Below are 10175 nucleotides of genomic sequence, written 5' to 3' on the forward strand. Positions count from 1 at the left end.
GCAGCTACATTTTAAAACGAAGCTGTTGGGGCTGGAGAGATGGCTGCTCTTCCAGAGGATGCAGGTTCAATTCCCAGCACCTGCATGGCAGCTCACACCTGTCTGTAGCTCCAGTTCCAGGGGATGTGACACCCTCACAAAGACACACATGCAGGAAAAATGCCAGTGCACATGAAGATAAACTTAAACAAACATGAAGCTGTTGCAATGGCTTCCTTAATGAGAGATTCCTTTAGCCCGTGCAAAGTCTTTGCTAACTAGTGTGTGTTTTACGGCACACATCAGTTTAGGTCTGGACACTGTAGGTACTCAAAAGCCATGTGTCTCAGGGGCCATTCTCTCTCTCTCTCTCTCTCTCTCTCTCTCTCTCTCTCTCTCTCTCTCTCTCTCTCTCTCTCTCTTTTGGTTTTTCGAGACAGGGTTTCTCTGTGGCTTTGGAGCCTGTCCTGGAACTAGCTCTGTAGACCAGGCTGGTCTCGAACTCACAGAGATCCTCCTGCCTCTGCCTCCCGAGTGCTGGGATTAAAGGCGTGTGCCACCACAGCCCAGCTGTCAGGGCCATTCTCTTGGTCAGCAGTTCTGGAGGGACACAGGGGGCTTCATGTGGCGAGGTGCTCAGAGAAAATTGTGGGAAGCTGAGCCCAGAGGAGTGGTGGGGACAGAGGGAGTGCAGTGACTGTGACCCGTTCACGGGAGAAGCCACCTAGGTTCCTGTGGAAAGGGAGTGACCCCAACAGATGTTTTCATGCACCTCTGGTGGTTTTTTCCCTCTGATTTCTCAGGAGTGGATATTTAAAAAGAGGTAACAGAGGCCAAGTTCCCATCACACGTAATTGATTTAATGACCACTCCCACACTCGACTGCCTGTCTCCAGCTCTTCAAAGTGGAAATGAATCTTGCAAAACTCAGTTGTAAAGCTTTTGATCTTGGCTAGTCATTAGTGTCTTGCTCAAGATAATGTTTCAAGGTCACTTGGTAAGTAACAGTCTCTCAGGCAAGGGGCTTTCGGGGTGCAGAGCCCTGCCTACAACTTCAACAACAATTTTAAACTTTGTTCTGAAATAACCTCAAACACACATGAGAGTTACAAAGTCAACACAACAACTCATGCACCCTTTGCTCAGACTTACCAATTTTAATATTTCACCATACTTGCACACATAATTTACATGCATGCGTGCATGTGCATGAAAACACACACACACACACACACACACACACACACACACACCCATTTTTAAGGAACTGTAAGTTGCAGACATTATGCTCTCTGCGCTCAGCTTCACCTGGCGTTCCTGAGGTGGAGGATGTTCTTGATGTCAGCACAGCTCAGCTGACAAAATTAAGGAATATAACATCAATACAGTAATCCAATATTGCCAATCCTCTTAATAACATACTGAGCAATTTTGCCCTACCCTATCCCAGTCAGGATTGTACCCAGGGTCGTGGATTGGATTTAATTATGTCATGTTTATCCCTTTAATCTGGACTAATGTTACTGCAGCCGTTGTATTTCATGACATCACCCTTGGTAAAGATTAGCTTCTGCAGCATGCTCCTCACTTCAGAGAGGCCTGATGACAATATTTAGGTGCATTTGGGGGCAGAAATACCACACACGTGATCTCACTCCCTTTGTAGTGTGTTGAATATCTCAGTAGCCTTTGTATTATTTTTGTTCAATAAATTAAAGATGATAGGATTTGCTTATTTATTTAACGCAGGATCTCATGTATCCCAGGCTAGTCTTGAACTCGCTGTGTAGCTCATAGTGAAGCATTTGCTACTTGTGCCAGGTTTTATTCAGTGCCGAAGATCACACCCAGGGCTTCCTGTAAGCGAGCCACACACTCTACCAACTGAAAAAAATAAATATGGCACAGGGCAAGACATAGAACCTGGGACAGATTGTCGACTGGTTAAATCTGGGAGACTAATTGTCAATAAAGAAGGACATTTTACTTCTTGTTTACACAGTGTATTCATGCTTTGTGGCCATACAAATTAGCAAGCTGTTCTAATTTCAGTACATATAGGGGACTCTGAAAAATGTTTGCAGTGTGATTTCATGAGGCGAGGCTTACACAGTGCAATGAAATATCCTTGAGTTCGCATGCAGAATATCACGCCTTCTGGTTACAGCAGGTTCGTTTCTGTGAAAGGCTACCTTCTGCAAGTGTTCCACCCTACCCTCTACTTCCCACAGTTTTTAGTTCACTAGGTTGGGACAGTAACTGCCTTGTGTATATATTTACCTTTTTGTTAATAGTCTTGTGCACATAAAGCCGACAGGCCTTTAGAGCTAACTGGCATTTTCTAGCATCCTTCACAGGATGGAAATAGGATGGAAGTTCGCTCAAGGATTTTCACTTTCCCCTAAATATGGACATGGAGGGTAAAGAAATCCACTTGGCTGGAGTGTGCTCAGCTGTGTGGACTGAATCCAGGTGCTGCAGAGCAGAGACGTCTATGCAGCATGGGAAACTGGGCCTGGCATTGCCTCTGCCCCTCGGATCCTGCAGGGTTTTGCCTGGGACCTGGCTGTGCTACCTCACTTCTCCTCCTTCCCACCCCTTCTCCATGGATGGAAATTCTAGTCAGACCTGTATGTGGCCGTGAATGTGTGCATGTGTGCTAGCACATGCAAATGAGTGTGAGTGCATGAGTGTGTATGTACATGTGTGTGTGTATGTGTATAGCATCTTTCCCCCTGACAGGTTCGCCAACACTTTAAGAAATGACCTTTTGGAGTGAATTCTGAGAATGACCACAAACTTCTTGACTGAGGAGAGAGGACTGTCAGCGGCAGAATCTCTGGCCACAAAGAGCCTCGGTGGTTCTCAGGCAGTTAACTCCCTCCGGGAGCTGTTGCACGGGTAATGATCACCACTCCTGCATGGCTAAGTTCTTAAAGGTAGACCCACTGTTTCTTGGAGAAAAAACAAACACATCCCACAGCTCTAGGAGGGCTTCCTATGACAGCATTTATACTTAACCTTTAATATATTCTTAAAATAGTAATGTATTTCTTTTTAAGTTTTTAAGGTTTGATCAGGGTCTAATAGGATGAAAATATGGTTTATAACAAAATAAGGGATTTATAAATTCAAAAATAAATGACTCTGGAGTGAAAGGGAAGACTTTGAAAGCCACAGCAAAGGTTTTCAGATTGCACCAAGGCCAGAATTAGCAAGAAGCTTGAGCAGCCTGCAGAGTATTGACTCAAATACACTTAACTTTTAGACTGAGACTCTTAGGAAAAGACACTGCAGTTGGTCAATTGATACATGGCAGACTATGACATCTCAAGCCTGGAAAGTGAGCACACAGGCCTGTCTACCTGGCTATTAAACCCTTGGTTTTAAGCCCGTAAGATTCCTACTATGGTATTCTTCAAGCCTGTTTTTATGTTCATAGCCAGACCATCTCTTACCATGTCTGTAACTCGGATACTTTTGCACAGTCAGCATGGACTTCGCACACTCGGCAGAAATCGGTCCCTTCATCATCAACCAGGTGTGGTGGGAAACAGGGACTGATAAGCTTTCTGAATCTTCTCTTCCTATTTGCTGTTCATCTTAAGATGTAGCCAGGCCATTGGACAAGAGTTTACATCCTGTCCCCAGGAGGTTGGCAAGCGCTCTTCTGAAGTTGAAGGATTTAGACAGTGATCAGAAGGCATGACTATGGAGGGGCATCCTCCAAGCCAGCCTGGCTGAGCTAAGTGAGGGCTCCAGTGAGCTGAGAGAGGCAGACACACAGTGACAGGGCACACTGTGGGAGGACAGCTTCAGCCCACATCCTGCTTCTCTCTCTCATCGACACTGTGATATGGGGCAGCATAGAAACTTCCGTGAGATGGGGAGAACATGCACACACAGGTACCAGTGTTGTGGTAGTTTGAATGTAATTGGCCCCCATAGTTGTAGGTAGAGACTGCTCATTTGTTCCGGGCCACCCAGACTCTAAATATTCACATATTATATTAATTATCATATTGAAAACTATATTAATTACAACACTGCTTGGCCAATAGCTTGGCTTCTTATTAAGTAACTCTTACATCTTAAATTAACCCATTTCTACTAATCTGTGTATTGTCACATGACTGTGGTAAGGTTCCGTCCAGCATCTGTCTCCTTCGGCAGCTACATGGCATCTCCTTGATTCTGCCTATTCTCTCTGTATCTCTTCCAGTCTGGCTATATTCTGTACTGCTACAGGCCAAAGCAGCTTCTTTATTAGCCAATGGTAATAAAACATATTCATAGCATACAGAGGGGAATCTCACATCACATAATCTCATAGGGAGTGGCACTATTAAGAAGTGTGGCTCTGTTGGAGTGGGTATGCCCTTGTTGGAGGAAATGTGTCACTATGGGGACAGGCCTTTAGATTTCCTATGCTAGGGACACTGCCTATCAAGATGTAAGGACTCTCAGCTCCAGCACCATGCTGCCTGCATGCCACCATGCTCCCCACCAGTGATAATGGACTGAACCTCTGAAACTGTTAGTAAGCCTCCTCAATTAAAAGTTTTCTTTATAAGAGTTGCCAAGGTAATGGTGTCTGTTTACAGCAATTAAAAACCCTATCTAAGATAGAAATTGGTACCAGGGACTGGAATATTATGGCAATAGGCCTGACCATGTGTTCATTTGGAGGATTTTGGAGTCTGATGCCTTGGGTTTGGAAAGCAGTGGGTTATTTTAAGCACTGCTTGGTAGGCCATACTAGTAGGACCACAGAAGGCAGTGCTAAGAGTTCTTTGAGCTATGGGGGACTCACCCAAGATGTTTCAGAGGAGAACTTTAGTATGTTGTCTAGAGATTGTTCTTGTGCTATTTTGGTGAATAATTTTTTTTTTGCCCTTGACCAATGAGTCCACCTGAAGCTAAAGTAAAGAGTTTTGGATTAATTCTGTTGGCAAGGAAATCTCATAACAGCCTAGTATAGACTCTGTCATGTGGTTTTTAGTGGTAACTCTAATCAAGATCTATAATGAAAAGGAGCAAGCTGAGCAGGGTAAATCACAGAATGAAAATTTTGAGGAGAAAACAAGGGAGTGCAATGGCGCTAAATCCCGTGTTCAAGGAAATAAAGGGTTAAGGAATGGAGTAAAGGGAGTGGTGGCCTCAGGGCAAGATCCCATTCCAGCTGAGTAAAAAGTTTAGAGCCAGGTGTGGTGGGGCACACCTTTAATCCCAGCACTGGGAAGGCAGAAGCTGGGGGAATCTGAGTTTGAGGCCAGCCTGGTCTACAGAGCAAGTTTCAGGTCAGCCAAGATTAGGCAGTGAAGGACAGAAAGCTGGTGAAGATGTAACTGAAGCAGGAAGCAGCAAAAATTGGTAGTTTTGACCACATAGTTCTGGGTTAGAGTTAAGGATAGAAGAAAGGAGGGCTGTTAACAGGGAGTAGAAGCAGCCCACGAGAAAGAAGTGTGTTGCAGTCAACAAGGCTAACAAGCATTTTGACATCAGACATGGAGATCCAGAGTTTGAAGCTTGCCCAGCTGGTTTTCAGTCTTGCTTTGGTCCAGTATTTCCTCCCTATGCTCCCTTTCCTGTGCTTTGGAATGGTAATGTATAGCTTGTGCTATTATATGTTGGAAGGATGTGATGTGTATTTTGATTTTAGTTTTTACAGGGGATTACAGTTAAAAGGCTGCATGAATCTCAGAAGACACTTTGAACTTTAGACTTTAAAACATTGTTGAGACTGTCATAGACTATGGGGACTCTTGAAGTTGAACTATAAGCAATTTACATTATAATACTGTTGCATGTTTATGGGGGCCAGGGAGTGGAATCTGGTAGATTGAATGTAATCAGCCCCCATAATCTCATAGGGAGTGGCACTATTGGGAGCTGCGGCTCTGTGGGAGGGGGCGTGCCCTTGTTGGAGGAAGTGTCTCACTGTGGTGGCAGGCCTTGAGGTTTCCGAAGTTTGGGACACTTCCAAATGTCCCAGTCGACTTCTTGTTGCTTGCCTATCAAGATGTAAGGACTCTCAGCTGCAGCATCGTGCCTGCCTGCCTGCCGCTCTGCTTCCGCCGTGATAATGGATTGAATCTCTGAAACTGTAAGCAAGCCTCCTCGGTCAAATATTTCTCTTATCAGTGTTACCATGGTCATGGTGTCTCTTCACATCTTCACAGCAATAAAAACCTGACTGAGACAAGTATGTCCTAGTTTTATCCTGATAACTACATGAGTTCATCTGTGAAAATAATCCAGGAAGTCTTTAATGAGAAAGTCCACATCCTCAAAGCTGCCATTATAAGCATTTTGAAAGCTATTCCTATTGGTCCTAAGGTTTTATGTAGTGGATTTTGGGAACTAACTCTTGATGAAGGGTTCAGTACATGTGAACTGTGTAGTTGCAGAATTGTTGGGGCATATTCCCCTCCCTTATGATTTACCATATGTGAGATTAGTACACTGCCAGCAGGCATGTCTTCAGTGTGTTTTGTCTGTTCGAAGAGAAACCTTCGGAAGCAGCTGGGAAGAACACAAGCCTGGGCTGGCATTGTGCTACCCACATCATGTGACTGTTTGTTTCTGTGCAGTTTACTCATACTTTTTTTTTTTAATCATAAATGTTACTTATGTCACTGGCAAAAAGTTCCCCGCATAACCGAAGCAGAACATGTACAGTCCAGTATCTGAGTGTCTGGGCAAAGTTTGTATAAACTGAAAGCTGGTGGCTGGAACCAAAGCTTAAAATTTAACAGTTTGGATGTATTTTGGTCACCCTTTTCTGATCAGGGAGCATGTTCAAAGCCAGGGTTATATATGTGACTGGACAAGACAATTTGCCTGTTTGAAGACTAAAGTTTGGTCCGTTGTGCATCACTGCGCATGATGGTCCCCACTGCATCCAGGTTTGTGGGGGGGCTGTATGGGTTGAGTGTTCACATCTGGAGGTGGGGGTGGTGTGTTGTGGGGACATAGTCCACCAAAGTCACAGTAGAAGTGTACTTAGCTAGAGCCCCAACGATACACATTTTGAGGGGTGTAGAAAACACATCAAATCAAAACCCGATCTCTATGAAGTGGGGGTTCCAAAATTTCTAGCGTTAGCAGTCACACTGCTTGCCTTGCTAGTCTGTATCTGAGCACGCCTTCCTGGCTCATCTACTGAGGCTGGCCCACGCGGGTTCATAAACAGGCCACGGGGCATGTGAAGGAGGACTATCAAAGGGGCTGTGTGCTGCGCATCTCAAGGGCTCTGACTCATGGAGGCCAGGGTCACATGCCCAGCTCTGGCTCTGGGACTCGCTGGAACCTGTGCGTTCACACCCCAGCCTTTTATGTTCTCTGTGTACTCCAGCTATAAATCATTATGATACTTCAGTTTGATTGCTTGTGTAATTCTGATGGTCCTGACAAGCCCATGTTTGTAGGAGCTTTGACCATGCAAGGTCCATGCTATGCTGTCTAACGTGATTTTGCATCACCTGAGTCTGTCCAGCTGGAGTCTGATCATGGAACACTAACTGTCATCAGCAAAGGCTAAGCAAGGTTAACAGAAGTTCCCTCCGCTTCCCCAGCCAGTTTGTGTGCTTCAGGGTTTGAAAATCACCTGAAATTATTTGAAAAATAATTTAGAAAATTATTAAAGTTAGAATTAATCTGTTGATTGCTTTTATCTAAAAAGGCAGTGCAAACTGCTGAATTTCCTTTCTTCTTCAAAATTATTTGTTTTGTGTTTTTAAAGTCAAGATCTTGCTGTGTGCCTGGAACTCATATGAGGACCAGGCTGGACTTGAACTCATGGCAATCCACCTGCCTCAACCTCTTGGTATTGGAGTTAAACTACCAGGCCCAGTTTGAAGGTACTCTTTCTTTTCTCCTCCTCCTCCTTCTCCTCCTCCTCCTCCTCCTCCTCCTCTTCTCTCTCTCTCTCTCTTTGATAAAGGGTCTTGGGAGCTGAAGAGAAGGCTCAAAGGTTAAGACCAATAGCTGCTCTTTCAGAGATCCTGAGTTCAATTCTCAGCAACCACATGGTAGCTCACAGCGATCTGTAATGAGAACTGGGGTCCTCTTTTGTCCTGCAGACATATATGCAGGCAGAACACTGTATACATAATAAATAAATAAGTAATTTTTTTTTTCGAGACAGGGTTTCTCTGTATCTTTGGAGCCTATCCTGGAAGCTCTTGTAGACCAGGCTGGCCTCAAACTCACAGAGATCCGCCTGCCTCTGCCTCCTGAGTGCTGGGATAAAAGGCGTGCATCACCACTGCCTGGCAATAAGTAAATATTTTTAAGAGAGAAAGAGAGAGAGAGAGAGAGAGAGAGAGAGAGAGAGAGAGAGAGAGAGAGAGAGAGAGAGNAGAGAGAGAGAGAGAGAGAGAGAGAGAGACTCATCCCATTGCCGTTCTGGCCTTGAACTCACAGTGAACCATAGGTCTTAGCTTCCTGAGTGTTAGGATCACAGGCATGAGGCCTCAATGATCCCTTCTAAGATCAAAACTTGGTCCACATGGTGAGTCCAGGCCAGCCAGGGCAAGTAGCAAGACTGCCTTAAATCATCAACAACAAAAATGTGGGGAGCCAATGAGGTTCTGAGTAAACGTGTATTGTTGACGTGGGCACAGCTATGCCAAGAACCCCATTGCCTCAGCCATGGGAATGGCAAGCCTTCCCTGGGTGAGGCCCAGGAAGATGGGAAAGCCTTCCTTTGGTCTAAGTACAAATGCTGATGATGGATGGACCTTTAGCTAAAACCAGTGTATGCAGAAACTGTCAACCCCAGCTTCCTCTCCTTTACCCTAACAGAGCCCTCCCTAAGACTAGCCAATCCCTTCTTGCTCTGAACATAACTTGCTGAATTTCCTGGTGTCCTTCATCATAGTCAGCACAGCCTACCCAACCCCAGCTCCTTTGCATGCGTCTGTTGTTCCTTCAGTGTCTGTCAGTTTTCCTCACTCCTGCATTGCTCCAGTTGGGTTTCCAGGGCTAAGCCCTAGAGGACGTGGCAAGCAAGACGCTGTATAGCTCTGTAAGTGTGTAACTGGTAAGCAGCATCTGGGATAATTCTTATGTACTCTACAACCGCAGTGCAGCCGGCACGTCCACGCCAGAATCAGGAGCATGCGGCACTGTGATAGCACGAGTTACCGAATCATTTTTAATTCCGTTATAATATGTTTTCAAATTATGCCTTTCATAGGCTAGCTCTACTTGGCTATATCCTCAGCTCAGCTCCACCAGAACCCTTATATGTGTCTGTCATCGACCCAAACGTCACCATGCAGCACGTGCCTGCATACTATCCCAAGTTCTTTCCCATGCTGCTGGCAGCTTTCTGTCTTTGAAGGTACTCACACAACGAATTGGAGGAGCCATGGGGACGCAGGCAGTGCTGAGGTTGCCGGTAGTGGCAGAACGCTTGCCTAGAACGCATGTGGCCCTGGCTTCAATCACCTGGACTGAAAAAGGAAAGGAAAAGAAAGGTAACGACTGGGGGAGGAGGGGGCTTGTCTGACATCACTGACTAAAATCAATGCACAAACTATCCTGTGAGCACTCAGAATTCTTCCCACAGGCATCCTATTGCTTGAGACCCCAAAGCAGAAATAAGTCATATGGGCAGCACTGATTACACGAAAGACAGGTGACTATGCCACACAGACATGGAATCCAGTTTGGGGGTTGTAGAGGACTTTCTTCTGCACAAGTCGGATAGTAAATATTCTTGCCTCGTGGACAGTGTGGTCTCCACCATGACCACTCCCAGCTCAGCACAGCTGTAGTGGGAAGCAACACCAACAGCGTGGAGATGAGCGAGTGTTCCTGTCTGGGAGAACTCTACGTGAAGACACCGACGCTGTACTTTATAAAATGTTCCCGTGTCACAAAGTAGTTTTAATTGTTTGTGTGTTGCTCAATCAGTTAAGTAAGCAAAAGCCTCTCTTGGCAGGCTGTGCTAAGATGTTCAGCAGGCTGGACTTAGCTCACAGCCATAGTCTGCTGACTTGTCCTGGGTGAAGGAGGAGCCTAGACAACAGGACAAAGCTAAACAAAACGCCCTCTCGCACACACAGGAAGAATTAAGTGGAGAACAGACGAATTTTAATGTTTTTTTCTTTCATTTATGTCGTTATGAAAGATGCTTGAGGCAGTTGAGAAGCTGACTGAGAGGAGAGGCCTGGAAGACCAGCTCG

This window comes from Alexandromys fortis, unplaced genomic scaffold, assembly GCF_014885135.2.
Source record: "Alexandromys fortis isolate MF-2015 unplaced genomic scaffold, M_Fortis_MF-2015_v1.1 scaffold_245, whole genome shotgun sequence".
In the NCBI taxonomy this organism is placed as follows: domain Eukaryota; kingdom Metazoa; phylum Chordata; class Mammalia; order Rodentia; family Cricetidae; genus Alexandromys; species Alexandromys fortis.